Below are 14686 nucleotides of genomic sequence, written 5' to 3'. Positions count from 1 at the left end.
AAAAAAAATTAAAAAAAAAAAGAACTTAAACCCACTCATAATCTTCTATACTTAGATATTTCACCAATGTAAGGAAAGCATGAGAAAACTACTTGGGCAACGTATTGATCATTGCTGATGTTCAGAGTGAAATGGTCTTGAAGAATTAAAGGAAGTAGATTCCCCAGCCCACCCCACCCCCAATGCAAAGAATAGTAGTTAAGAGATAATAAGGGTGTTGTTTGGTTCCTAAAGGCCAGCACCAGAGACACCTTTCTGACTCAGTCAGTAGAGGAAGGGACTCGACCTAGGGGTTCTGAGTTCAAATCCCCACCTTGAGGATAGAGCCTACTTAAAAAAAAGGGCAGGACCATGGTTAATGTTATTGCAAGCAGTAAATCAAACTACTAGATCATTGCAGATAGTAGAAATTAGTAGAGCAGGCACACCCGTTCCTTTCCATGCCTGTAACTAGTTTGATAGGTTTATTTTGTACCAAATAAGCAGAAGGAACCTATTGGTTTTTATTCCAGAAACATAAAAATTAAGATCATTGCTGTATATGCATTTACAGACACACACCAATGGCACGGCTGGTATATTGTTTTGGTAAATTCTAATACCTCAAATTGATAATGATAATGGCAGTAAGTAGCCAAGGGGAAATTTGGCCAACGGATTTTGCTCAATATACAGGGAAATGTTTTGGGCCAAGTCTTACCACTCCTGTGGCAAAAAGTATTGCTTTGATTCCTTACTGACCCTGAGTGCCTACTATGTTTGACTATGCAAATATATTATTCCCTGAGAAATTCCTTTTTATGATCTGGAAGGATTCACTTCACTCAATTTCAAAAAGCAAAACCTTCCTGTAGCAAGTTGTAATAGAGATTTAGACTAGGAAACACGGAAGTGTAAGGCTGTCCTCACTAATGGCCTTCCTCACACATAATCTCTTCTGGAAGACCTCTATCATGTGTTCTACTCATATTCACACATTGTTGGAGTCTAGTGATGAATTTGGGGCCCTTAAAAAAAAATTCCTAAATCCTGTTCATTTATAAGAAACTCCCAGTCCCGGATACTGTCAAACTCAAACTGGAAAACTTGTAAGTGAAGCATTAGGATTGGAAGCACCTAGAATAGATACATAGCTTATGTTGGTCTTACGCTGATATTATGAGGAGTGAGGTGTCTATAAAGGATTTTCCTAGGACTGGGAAAATCCACTCTCATTCCAAAAAATTGACTTTTGTTGCTGCTGTCATTTTGGTAAGGTCTCTTCACTCCTATGAGAGGGGGGTGGTGGTTGCCTTCAACTACACTGAGCCCTCTTCCAGCCCATGGTGACTGGGGACATTCTGGTTATATGAAGTATGTGAGGGCTGGACCTAAGTAGTTCGACGGAACTCCGGAAAGGGCTTCAAATTCCTTAAGCACTCCTTCCTCTTCCCCGTCCCCAAGGCACCGGCCCGATTCAAGATGGCTTCCCTGAGACAGGTAACTAAATGTTTTAGTTTAGAGCGCCCCCACCGGCGGGGGTCAAAAAAAAAAAAAAAAAAAGATACCGAGAGGCCTGAACGCCTGTGAACTGAGCAGTCAGAGGCAAGCTGCCGCCAGATTTTATTTTCAATCAGGCATATCTGTGGTTGCCTACGTACCCTTCTCAGCCTTTTAGGACCTCCCACCCTCCAGAGACTTCCTGGATGGCGCTCACACTACCTTGCTGGAAGAGGCCGGGCGTCAGCCCTACCATTGGTGGGTGGGAGCGGAGATGGGAGGAGCCGGGGGAGAATGGACTATCAGCAAGCTAGATTGAGGCGAGGGCTGGCCATGCTCCGCCGGAAGGCGCCTTGTTCTCCGAAAGGGTGAGTTGAAACGCTGGCTGGAAAGGAAGCACCAGGACTTGTTCAGGTAGGCTTCCCGCTCATGCCTGCTCACCAGTGCTGGTCCAAGAGTCTTTGCAAAACTAAAGCTCTTAGAATTGGTTTCCATAACTCATTCTCCTCCTCGCTCCCCCGCTCCTTGCCCGTCCCCCAGTTGTGAGGGATCAGGTGCTGGGTGATGCTCTGGACTGAACCATTCTCCTTTGTGAAAGGCCGGGGGAGAGGGCGGCTGCTGGGCCGCGGGGCCCCAGCCGGGCCAAGCCGCGAAGGGGGCTGCCCCGCCGCTGTGGGGTTTTTAGGGCTTGTCATTGCATTACAGGGCGTGGTGTCGATTTGGGGCAGCTCCTTGTCCTGCTTGCCCCTTTAGCGGAGAGAAAACTCCCCGGCTCCGTTTGGTTATTCCATACTTTGGACTCAGAAGTGGGAGGTTAGGGTTTTTTGTGTTTTTTTTCTTTTTTGTCTGCTTTTTTGTATTTTAGTAACAAAAGTGGGTAGGAAAGCTTAGGGCGAGCGTGTGCATATTGTTATACATTATTAGGTGTAATTTCGTGGGTCTCTGGGAGGGCAGATCGGGTTTTTGGAGAGTATTTAGAGATGGTGGGAAGAGAGGAGCTCAAGCCTTGGCGTCTCCATTGACAGGTCTGCAGAGCTTACTGGTCTTCTGTTGCATTATGTAAACTCTTCACTAGCAGAAGACCCCTCCCCCTGCCTCGGAGCGAATGCAATTTCTTTATTTACCTGTCTCTAGTGTCGCAGGAAATTTTCCAGCCATTGCAGCAACTGTGCAAGTGCAGCGGCTCTTGCCCTTAAGGGACAGTCGTGAAGTGATTAAGGTCTTCAGAGAGGTGTATAGTGGGGGTGTCTAGATGGACCAATCTCTTTTCAATGACTGAGCATAGTGAGCTAGGGGTCGAAGACTTAGAACTCGATGTCTTGTCCTAGTGGAACGCCCCACGTTGAAGCCACAGGAGCTGCATTATTGGTAACTACTGCATCCTACTCTCACACTAGCATCCACAGATTACTTACTCTTCACGTTGTTCCGAGCCTTTGAGTTCAGTCAGGGATTCTCTAACAGGGTTATCCTTAGAATCGGCTGAGGCCCTGTCTGGTGTGGGACACGGTGGATGGTAGAGGGGGAGTTTTGGATTTGAGTAAGTTCCTCTGTTAGTTAATTAGATCATGCCTCTGCTTAGGAATTTCTTTTGTAGTGGTCACCAAATAGCTTTCAGAACAAATTGTGGTGTTTTGGACTTACCCCACCTCTTAAAAGAGAGTTATGATAAAACATTTTCTACTTAAGAAGACCTGGGTTACAAGAGTGGCACACAAGTGGGTCTGCAAGGCATGATGAAGGACATTGGCCCAAAGAGAGGGTGGGCGAGTGTGACGGGACAGGCCTGGGGGAAGGGTTAAAACTGAAGTGGTGAAGGAGTAATGGATGGAATCAGGGATTTGATGGAGCAGTGTAGGGGTACTTGCACAGTTCACACACCTTCCCCATGTTTGATCTATCCTGTGCATCTGGCCTTTTGATTTTGTCAGTTTGGAAACTGACATGGATAGAAAATGATAGAAAGGGAGAGAAATCTACCGAGCTGATTGTGAATCACCAGGAAACAGGTCTTGTATTTTCTGGGACAGTCTTCTCTACAGCACCACCAGGTGATGAGGTGGAAGAATCTTGGCATTGTGGTCACCACCACTGCAGAGTTTAGTTATAACAGGAAAAAACTTGACATTTTATTTGAAGAATCTGATAGTGATAGGTAAGATAGAGTTCTGATAGGTTAGGTAGGATGGTGAGGGGGAATCAGTCTTTCAGAGAAACTAATGTAGCCATCTCCTTTGAAAAGGGTGAGATGTTTTTAACCTAAACTACCACTTAAGATTAATTTGTGGTGCCAAGAACTAACTGTATTTGCTTACTGAAAGAATGAGATTTGATATTCTCATCTGTGGAAGGACTGTAACATTTTAACGTAGCATGGAGATAAATGTTTATGCTTTGAAGATACTGTTTGTCCACTGCCTTGCAAGAGTTAAATTGTCTTCTAAGCCTGCATTGAGCCTGATACCTGGGGAATAAACAAGACAAATATTTTCTGGCTCCTCCGCCCTTACCCCTAGGAGTCACTCTACTTCTGGACTTGCATTTGGGCAAGTCCCTGATCTGTGGTCTTCACGTGACCTACCTTGCCCTGCTGTGACTCACCTGTATTTACTGTTTTACCTTAGCAGTCGATTCATTGATAACAGTATCATTTCATATTTTACTTGGTTGAACTTTTCATTATCTCTTCTTCAGTTGATTTTTTTAGTCTTTTCCTCACAAAGTTGGTAATCTTCTTTTCATCCTTCTATTATGATTTTGTTCACTTTGCTTTTTGTTTTAATTCACTGATATTGTGCCTTTTTTGCTTATGCCTTGTTGAGACCTTTATTAAAAAAATATTTGTTTTTGAGAGAGAGTGATCGAACAGGGGGGCGTGGGGAGGTGCAGAAATAGAGCGGGACAGAAGATCCGAAGCAGGCTCTGCGCTGACAGCAGCGAGACTGATGCAGGGCTCAAACTCATGAACCATGAGGTCGTGATCTGAGCTGAAGTCAGACATTCAACTGACTGAGTCACCCAGGTGCCCCATTGTTGAAGCCTTTTAAGATATGTAAAGAGACCCTAGTTCTTAAGATGTGTTCTTTCGGTACCTTGTACTCAGTTGTATATTTATAAAACAAAGCTGTTGTATCAACTGTTTATTTTGGCCTAAAGGTTTATTTAATCCTTTATTACATTCTGAATTTTATCCTGGATAACCTTTCCTCACCTTAACCTCTGTTTTGTTTTATTTGTGCAAGTGTATCAAGTTGTAATGTAGCTTTTTTTGTGTGTTCTTTCACTCTATTTCATATTGCCTTTAAGATTTTCATTGTATTTATGTTGCAAAGTAAGTCTATGTCTTTGTAGTTACTGGATGTTTTAAATTTAAACTACAAAGTGTGTTAGTCTCTAGATTTCTCATTAAGCTCTTCTGTAGGTAACGTTTCTTTTGCCCTTTTATGATCCATTACTTTCTATCCTTCACATAGGCTCTTGGTTGTTTAATGTCACATGTAGCATAAGTGGTCAACTTTAAAGTATCTTTTTTTTTAGACTGATATTCTATGCCTTTTATTCAGTTGTTTTTTTAGACTAACTTTAAAATAGTCTTAATCTTAATTGTTGCCTTAAGAGTGCAGCAGGAGACTTAAAAAAAAAAAAGCAAGTAATTTTTACCCACCCATGTATGATATAATATAATAAAAAAAAAAATCCAGCAGGCACAAACAGAAAGTAGACTGGCATAGATAATTGTTTTACATTTGTGTTCAGCAGCAATGGATATATTGGAATATATTCCAAGCAGTAGAGCAGCACAGGGAATCTAGACAATGTTCTAGCGCCTTCAAATTCTGACTATCCAAGTATATTCTCACTTGTTTGTTTGATAAGAATTTCCAGAGCATCACACTCACTCATAATCAAGTTAATGTACAAAAAGATTTCAAAGACAATTTTAAAAATTAGGGAGCCTGGGTGGCTCAGTCGGTTGAGTATTTGACTTCGGCCGAGGTCATGATCCCGTACTTCATGGGTTTGAGCCCCGTGTTGGGCTCTGTGCTGACAGCTCAGAGCTTGGAGCCTGCTTCAGATTCTGTGTCTCCCTCTTTCTCTCTCTCTGCTCCTCCCCTGCTTGCACTCTTTCTGTCTCCCCAAAATAAATCAACATTAAAAAAAAAAAAGAATTTTAAAAATTACTTATTCTTATGCATAGTTTTTAGGAAAAGATTGGCTTTATCATTGAAAGAATGGAAACATCCCTGAATTATCTCCTCTGTACATTTCCATAGAAATTTATTGTGTATGGCTTCATTTCATTTGGTCTTTTCAAAGTTTATTTCATTTTAAAAAGGTAATTAAATGACATACTACTGAAATTACTACAAAATAATAAGACTGCTTTTTTTTCTCCTCTGTATGTCAGCTACTTAATCCTTTTGTCAGTAGTTCTAATCCTTTTGGTAATGTCCCAATATTCTAGTAATTTGTAATTCCATAAAAACACCTTTTTGTTTTGAGAGTCTACATTTCTTCTAAAACTCTGTATCTTTCTGAGAAAGGATATATTAACTGAATTCTTAATTTCATCATTCAGGAGCTGTAAAGTGTTTCAGGTTTCTCAAGTTGTCTCTCATGGTCGTTATAGAAACCTTTGGAATATCCTGCTTTTCGTTTTTTTTTTGTTTTTTTTTTTCTTCCCACGACATACTTTAGGGATACACTACATCTTGGGGATTTATTCCTTTGGGACATGGGTATTCAGAGGTACATTGTCTATTAGTGACATGGGAATTTCATTTTGGTTGTTCTAGAAGAAATCAGTGGTTTCAGTAGTTTAGCTGTCTATTTAGAGCCCAAATCATAACAGAATTTCCTAATGGAATGTAATTTTCACTTTCTGTTACAGATATCAGATACACATAAGTAAAACATCTACCTAAGTAAACTGATAGGAAGATTTTTCTGGATTTTTATTTTTATTTATTTATTTTTAAATGTCTTTATTTTTTTTTTAATTTTTTTTAAGTGTTTTTATTTATTTTTGAGACAGAGAGAGACAGAGCATGAGCAGGGGAGGGGCAGAGAGAGAGGGAGACACAGAATCTAAAGCAGGCTCCAGGCTCTGAGCTGTCATCACAGAGCCCAACACGGGGCTCAAACTCACGGACTGTGAGATCATGACCTGAGCCGAAGTCAGACGCTTAGCTGACTGAGCCCCCCAGGCGCCCCTATTTATTTATTTTTGAAAGAGACAGAGTGTGAGCGGGGAAGGGGCAGACAGAGAGAAAAAGAGAATTCCAAGCAGGCTCTGGGTTCCTAGCTGTCAGCACAGAGCCTGACGTGGGGCTTGAACTCTCAAACTGCGAGATCATGACCTGAGCTAAAGTTGGAATCTTAACTGACTGAGCCACCCGGATGCCCTGATTTTTCTGGATTTTTAAATAGGGGCTACCAAGTTGCATGAGCATGGACCTTTCATCCGTGTTACATTCTTCATTGCTTCTACTCAGTAAACTTCTTTTTTCCTCTTGTCTGGGGAGTGGAGCATATGAGTCAGCTCTTTATTTATACATCAGTTCTCCTATAAAATGTGCCTGTTTTTCAGGTGTGCCTCCTACTGGGGGGCACCTTCTTCATGAGGCCTTAAGTGTGTGTGTGTGTGTGTGTGTGTGTGTGTGTGTGTGTGTGTGTATGTGTGTGTGTGCGCGCGTGCGCGCGCGCACATATATATAATGGTTGTTTCCATTCACTGCTCTTCTGAAAGTCATGGGAGTCAAAAGTTGAGGCAGTTAAATGGAAGCATGTGAACTACCAAGGGGCAGCCTAGTCAATTGGAGGCTTCTATGTTCCCACCACAGGCATTGTGAAGTAAATGGAGTACTGTGAGAAAGACACTGGCATCATTCCTACAAACACAAAAAATGATTAATTGAATTACCTGAATGTTGCCCTAGACACCAGTGCTGGTTGAAGTCTGTTCCGTGGTTTTAAGGTTAAAGGGCTATACTGCTTTCTCAGAGTCTTTTCATCTTGCCCAGCAGTCCTGCTATTCTAATTGTGAAACTTTTACATCTATTTCAGTATCCTACCATTCTGCTTAGTAGACCAGCACAGCCAAGTCTCTAAGGAGTGATTTTGCTTTGAGAGAAACCTTTAATGGTACTCTTTCAAATTATTGCATAGGGAATAATAAACTCCTTTTCATTTGCCTACTATGTGCCAAACAGTGGACCTTATCTTTTAGTCTTCAGAGGAACCCTGAAATGTATGTGACGTTAGTAGCTTCATTTTACAGAAGAGGAAAAATGAGACTTAGCGAGGTTAGGTAACTTAGCCAGGAGTGGGACTCTGGTCTGTCCGACTTCAAAACCCCATTCATTAGCCAGCCTCCCCCCCATTGAAAAGTTCAGTGCTGACCCTGTGAGAGAATTGTCTTTGACCATGACATTAGACAGGTAAGCATTCTGTAGCCTGTTAAAGCTGTACCTTAAGCAGTTGAAGAACCTTTCTTCAAAAATTGATTTTTGTCTTTGTATCTCTGTTAAAAGGGGAAAAAAAAGAATAATAGTTTGTTTCTTTTATTTAACTTATTTTAAAGATAAGATATATGAAATACTAAGCTCTACAGAGGAAATTCATTTGGTCAGTCTTCCAAATAACTCCATTTTTTAGCCAATGCAAGTCAAACTAGCTCACTAAATTTTCATCAGTCCCATGTCCCATGAGGTCATTTTTGTGCCTGGAAGCCCAAGTGTGATAATAACAGTGGTTTATAATGTTTCTCCTCCCTTCGCCACATACACTTTTTTTAAACATAAATGTTGCAGTGAAAATAATATCTCATAAATAATTAAGTAAAAGTTTATATTTTTCTGTTAGGCTGAGCAAATGTATGTACACTTGGCTCAGTTAAAAAAGTGCCTGAAAGAGTGCTATGTGTGTGGGGATGGGGGGAGCATACGGAGGCCTAGGACTTTATTACCTAAATTGTATATATTGTTACTTATACCAGATGCCCAAAAGTGGCATCATACAAGGTGGATATGTTGATCCAGTTAGATATTCTTCAGCTGGAACCCAGAATGTTATTTTCACCTTGGTGACCATGTGCCAGCAAAGAAGTACTTTTCCAGATCAGTCTAACTCGACCTATGGGCCATGATCCTTAAAGATTAGGCTCTTATTTTCTGTCTTCAGACATAGGGAAAACTCTAGAGTTTTACTGGAAAAAAAAAATCTACATTGAGGCTGACTTGAAAATGAATCCATGCCCTAGTTGGGTCATATGGGTATAGTGTCATCTATTTGCTTCTTGCCGCAGTTTTAAATTGGCTGCCACTGAGGCTTTATGGTCCCAAGCCTAAAGGAGGTAACTAAAATTTCATTATTTTCAATACTGATTATCACACTATAGAAAATAGTCTTTTATGTATATTGTATGTAACCCCTTTGACTCTATGTAAAAGCTGTGTCAACTCCACGTTCTCAAAAGTGAAGATTCTATAATGCGTCTTCTGAATGAATGTTTCTGGTAGGAAACATGCCTCTGCCCATTTATTATCTGCAGTCTGAGGGAAGCCCTTGCTCTTGCTCAGAAACCTCCCCATTACCTCTCCACAGCCCCACTCCCACACACCTTTGCTAGAAGTTGAAAATGCACTCCCGGGGCGCTCCCTGGCTCAGTTGGTGGAGCATGCGACTCTTGATATCTTGATGTCTGGGTTGTAAGTTCAGGTCCCACATTGGGTGTAGAGATTACTTAAAAATAAAATCTTTAAAAAAAAAAAAAAGGGAAAGAAAATGCAGTTCCTCAAGAAAAGTGCATTAAATGCCTATTACCACCTGAGAAGCAAAGGGAATAGTATAATAAGTCATACACAGTTTTTGCCTTTGTGGAACTTACATTCTAATGGCGGAGGCAGTAACATCAAACAACTGATTCTATAATCAGTTATTTAATCTCACTACAAAAATAAAGTTATGGATATTATAGGAGAATTTATCATGGGGGCATCTAACCTAAAGCATACTACAGTAAGGTGATTAAGAATGTGACTTCTGAAGCCACACTGCCTAAATTTGAATGTGGTACTATTTTTCACTAGCTGTGGGATGTTGGCAAATCTCTTGGTGCCTGTTTCCTTGTCTGTTAAAAAAAAGAGAGAGATTCCAGACTTAATAAAATTGAATATGTTAATGAATTTTAATTGTTTAGAAGAATGCTTGGCACATAATATACACTCAGTAAATTTGGCTGTTTTTGTTTGTGACATCAGGAAAAGCTTTTCTTTGAAATGATGATGTTGAAATGAGCTTTGAAGGGTAAGTTAGAGTTAAATAGGCAGAATGGAGGAAAAGCAGTTAGAAGGCACTTGCAATAATAGTTCAGGGAAGTGGGGATGGTAAGTTGATCTAGAATGGCAGTGGAGACAAGTGGATGCATTTGAGGGATATTTAGGAGGTAAAGGTAGGATTTTAAAATAATGGATATGATGGTAAGGAAGAGATTTTCTGGTCTCTGCAGCCGTGACTGTTGGAAGATGATTACCCTCTTTGTGTGTGTGCATGTGTGGTGGTGGAGATGAAGGAGACTAGGCAGACTACCAAGGAATCAGCCTCCTTGAGGTAATAAGCCTTTATAGGGAGAATTGAACAAGTGAGTAAGCCAAGGAGATTGGAGACACTACCAAGAAAAGCCATTGAGTAAGCAAGTAGATGTATGGGGTCCAGAGTCCAGGTTTGACCTCTTGCCCGGAGATATAAATGAGAAATATAAGCATATAGATCATTTGTTGAAGGAAATAATAATAGTTGAGGCCATGTATGTAAATTAGACATTCTTGAAAAGAAAGTACAGAAAGAATTAAAGAGGGCTTAGGACCAAACCTTGGTGAGCTTCAACAATGAAAGGCTGGTAGAGAAGAGTAGCAAAGCAGAAGTGGCCAGAGAGGTAGAAAGAAAACCAGAAAAGTCATCCTGATGTCCTGGAAGCTGTCTGAAAAAAGTGTGTGAGAGTGGGAATGGTTTTTCTAAAATTTATGTGATCCTTCTTGGATCCCTGAGATTCTTAATTTGGGTCTCTCACCACTTAAGTTTGGATACTAGTGACTTAGAACATCTATCTAGAGCAGGTTTAGGCTGACTAAAGCCAGTTAGTTGAACATAATCTTCAGACTCTAGAATCTAAACTGTAGTTGTTCCTTTTTGCCTTAAATTAGATATAATATAGAGGAAGAGAGCCTGAGTGTACATTCAAGTAATATAGATATTACCTGGCTGAAATTAACAAAGTATTTTGGAGGCCATTAATCTGGGTGGTGATCCCCTCTAAGACTGACTAGCATCTCCTAGGTAGGTAAATTTTTTTCCCGACAATATATCCAGCAACATTAGTTGAGTACCTCCTAGGACATAGTGTTTATGTGCCAAATACTGTGTTAGGTGTTTCATTAATCCTCATTAATGGCACTGTAACTTGATTCCCTTTTGTACGGAAGAATGAACTAGATTCAGAAAGGTTAATGTACTTGGTGGGACAGAAATTTGAATCCATGTCCCTCTGACTTCAATGTTCATTATACCTCCATGTACAAATATAACTAAAATAATAAAGTAGAAGATACTTATCCTAAAAGAATACTTAACAAAAAAGCCGTGAAAGCTCAAAAGGGACTGATTACTTGGGTTTGACAGTGAAAAGTAGGAATTAAGAAGGCTTTCAATTATTATATCCAGTGGACATTTAAAAATTATTATATTGTCAGACATTTTTGCTTTATTTGGTATAATTGGTCACTCTTTCCCCCTGCAGTTCTCTACTCTGTTTGCTTCTGTGACTTGCACTGTTTGCTTCTCTAGCTTTTCCTTCTCTACCTACTTAGGTGTAGCTTATTTGACTCTTTAAAAAAATTTTTTTTGAATTTTTGTTTAAATTCTAGTTAAAATAGTATAATATTAGTTTCAGGTGTATAATATAGTGATTCAACACTTCCATACAACACCTGGTACTTATCACACTAAATATACTCCTTAATCCCCATCACCTATTTTACCCATCCCTCCACCCACTGGTTGAGTAGGCTCTGTGCCCAACATGGGGCTTGAACTCACAACCTTAAGATCAAGAGTTGTATGCTGCCCGCTTATTCCAATTCTGTTGTTTGTTTTTTTTTAATTTTTTTTAACGTTTATTTATTTTTGAGATAGAGAGAGATAGGGCATGAACGGGGGAGGGTCAGAGAGAGAGGGAGACACAGAATCTGAAACAGGCTCCAGGCTCTGAGCAGTCAGCACAGAGCCCGACGCGGGGCTCAAACTCACATACCGCGAGATCGTGACCTGAGCCGAAGTTGGACGCTTAACCGACTGAGCCACCCAGGCGACCCCCCCCCCGCCCCGCCTCGCTTTTTCCAATTCTTAAATCCTGATGTTCTCCTGGGTTCCTCCTAACTTTTCTCACTCTGAATCAAAAATCTCAACACTTGGGTTTCCAACTACATGTTTTGGTTAGCCTGAAGTGTTTAAAGTGTGTTTTTTAAAAATTAGTTGTCTACATTTAAAACCTAGATTTACATAAAACTCTATTTCTGGCATTTGAAAAATCTGAAGTTCTCTCTCAACCTTGGGTGTGCATTTCCATATGCCAACAATTAACTAGAGCTGACTAGCAGCTACACTCTCTTGGATTCTTCAGTCCTTCACAGACTCCAACATTCTCTGTTGTCTCTCAATGGTATTGATGCAGTTTTTTTGTATACTTGCTCTGCTTTACATACCCCCTGGGCAATCTCCACTCAGCACTTTTAGTTAGATACTGAGTACTTTAAATCTATCACCAAGCCAACTTTCCGATTTATACATCCAACCTCCTATCAAATTTTACTAACTTGAACTGCTCGAGGCAACTCAGATTCAACATGGCTGGACTAAACATAGCTAAACTCCTCTTTCTCTAAACTTCAGGTTCTATGGATTTTTATTCCCTAAATATTACTCAGCTCTGTCCCTTCTTTCTTATCATTACCTTTTGACCCACATTGCTATGATCCAGGCACTAATCTCCTTGTTAGGGTTCTTGGTTACAAACAACAGAAATCATCTTTTGGCTAATTTAAGCAGAAAGGGGATTTATTGGAATGATACTGTGCAGCTCACAAAATCAACGGGAATGCTAGACAGTCTGGTTTAGAAAATGATCTGAAAACTAAGGGAGGTTAGAGACATAGAGAACATGTCCAGGGTTAACACCACTGAATAGTCTGTTCAGGATGCTATAGTAGAACTCAAGTGTCTTCCATTGCTGAGTATTGTTGAGTTGGTTCTGGGTCTTTGCATTACCTCTTCAAAGTCAAAATTCCCTATAGGACTGTCCACTTAAAGTAGTTTGGGTCACATGTGTACTTTGTCTTTGCCAGGAAAAGGAGGTGACCCCCCCCACCATCCAATTTCCCATCTTCTCCAACAGGCCACCCCCCTATAGTGGGAGGTAAGATCCAGCCTCCCATTGAGACTCCTGCCTTGAGCTAGTCTGCCAATATAGAAAAGGGGCTTTTGGTTGCTGAGCAGAAAAAAAAAAAAATCAAATTGATACTATACAGCTTTTTTTTCCCCATATATATACATATACGTATATATATATATACATATATACATATATATATATACATATACATATATATATACATATATATATACATATACATATATATATGGAGAGGGTAGAAGAAAAAGGTTATCAAGGAAGTAATTTCTTAAAAGATGAGGAGGAGTTAACTAAGGAAGTAAAGTGGGTCACAAAAAAGGAGTATTCAGGCAGTAGGGATAAGAGGAAAGTCAAAACAAAGCACAGAAATGGCAAACAGCATGAGACATTAGAGGAAACTAAGGAACTTTGTAGTTCAGTATTGCCAAAGTGTAAATCACAACAAAATTAGAGGAGATTGAAAAAATAGGTTAAGGCCAGACCCTTTAAGGAAGGCCTTGAATGCCATGTTAAAGCATTTTCTGATGGGCGGATGAGGAGCCACTGAAACAGAATGACATGAGCAGAACTGCGTTTCAGTTAGCTAACTGGCTACTGAATAGAGAATACATCTGGGAAATGAGGGGTTAGGGACACCGAAACACTTTAGGAGGCTGCTGTGGTAGTCCAGAAAAAAGCTGTATAGTGGAAATTTGATTTTCTTTCTGCTCAGCAACCAAAAGCCCCTTTCCTATATTGGCAGAATAGCCCAAGGTAGGAGCCTTAATGGGAGTCTGTGTGTATATATTTGTGTATGTGTGTGTGTGTGTGTGTGTGTGTGTGTGTGTGTGTGTAACACACACACACACACACACATACACAAATATACTCCTACCTGTTGTGAGTTCTCTGAGGGTAGAAATTATGTCTTATTCACCTTTGATTCTCTAATATTTCCACATTAGTGTATTATACACTCAATAAATGTAGACATAATGAAGAGGTATTTTTTGATGTCCATCTTAAGGGATAAATAAGATTTTGATAAGGCAAATAAATGAAAGAAGGATGGAATATAATTTGAAGGCAGTAGCATTAGCTAGGATATGAGAAAAATATATGACAACAATAAATTGGGGTTTTTATTTTGTTTTTTGGCTAGTATATGTGTAGAATAATGGGAAATAAGATTGGAAAAGCAAGATGTAGTCTTAAGATTTATATCTTAAGTAACAGGGAACCTTCAAACACTTATAAGCAGGAGACTGATTTGACTTTACTGTGTTTTAGGAAATTAATCTGGTAGCAGAATGGATTCATAGGAAAAGGGATCAGTTATGAAGTTTCTTTTTTTTACACAAGCAACTGCATAAATAAAGAGGTGACAGCAGAGATAAGAGAGTCAGATAATGAATCCTAACTTTCTTCTTAGTTTAATAGTTGAATCACTTATCTCTGTAAGCCTCAGTTTTCTCATCTGTACAAGAGGGTTGACTTGATATGATTGCCAAAGGCCCTGCCAGCTCCAAAATCCGTGTGTGATATATTGCAAGAGTCAATGGGACCTGGCAAATGATTGGATGGTGGATACAGGAGGTTTCAGAGATATCTTTGAGGTTTTAAGTCTGAGCGAATGGGAAAACAGAATTGCTACTTACAGGAGTGTTATTGGGTGTTCCTAACAATACCAGTAATGCTAGGATCTTTAAAAGTAGGAAATCTAAGGCCAAGTTGATCTCTTTCCTCAGTTGTGTCTTAGCG

At 39.9% G+C, this 14686-nt stretch overlaps 1 protein-coding gene across 4 annotated transcripts in view; it reads left to right on the top strand.

Moving 5' to 3' along the window:
- The first annotated feature begins 1695 nt into the window (after positions 1–1695).
- The window catches only part of CHD8 (chromodomain helicase DNA binding protein 8), a 62079-nt gene continuing 49088 nt past the window's right edge, over positions 1696–14686 (top strand). Inside the window, exon 1 of one of the 4 annotated variants that reach the window (XM_015541682.2) lies at positions 1696–1893. The gene's annotated coding sequence lies outside the window, so the exon portion shown is untranslated. The remainder of the gene's footprint in view (positions 1894–14686) is intronic. The other 3 variants (XM_007091336.3, XM_007091338.3, XM_007091339.3) reach the window with 3 other exon arrangements.

This window comes from Panthera tigris, chromosome B3 (assembly GCF_018350195.1).
Source record: "Panthera tigris isolate Pti1 chromosome B3, P.tigris_Pti1_mat1.1, whole genome shotgun sequence".
NCBI classification, from domain to species: domain Eukaryota; kingdom Metazoa; phylum Chordata; class Mammalia; order Carnivora; family Felidae; genus Panthera; species Panthera tigris.
This window is presented reverse-complemented; position numbering and strand designations above follow the sequence as displayed.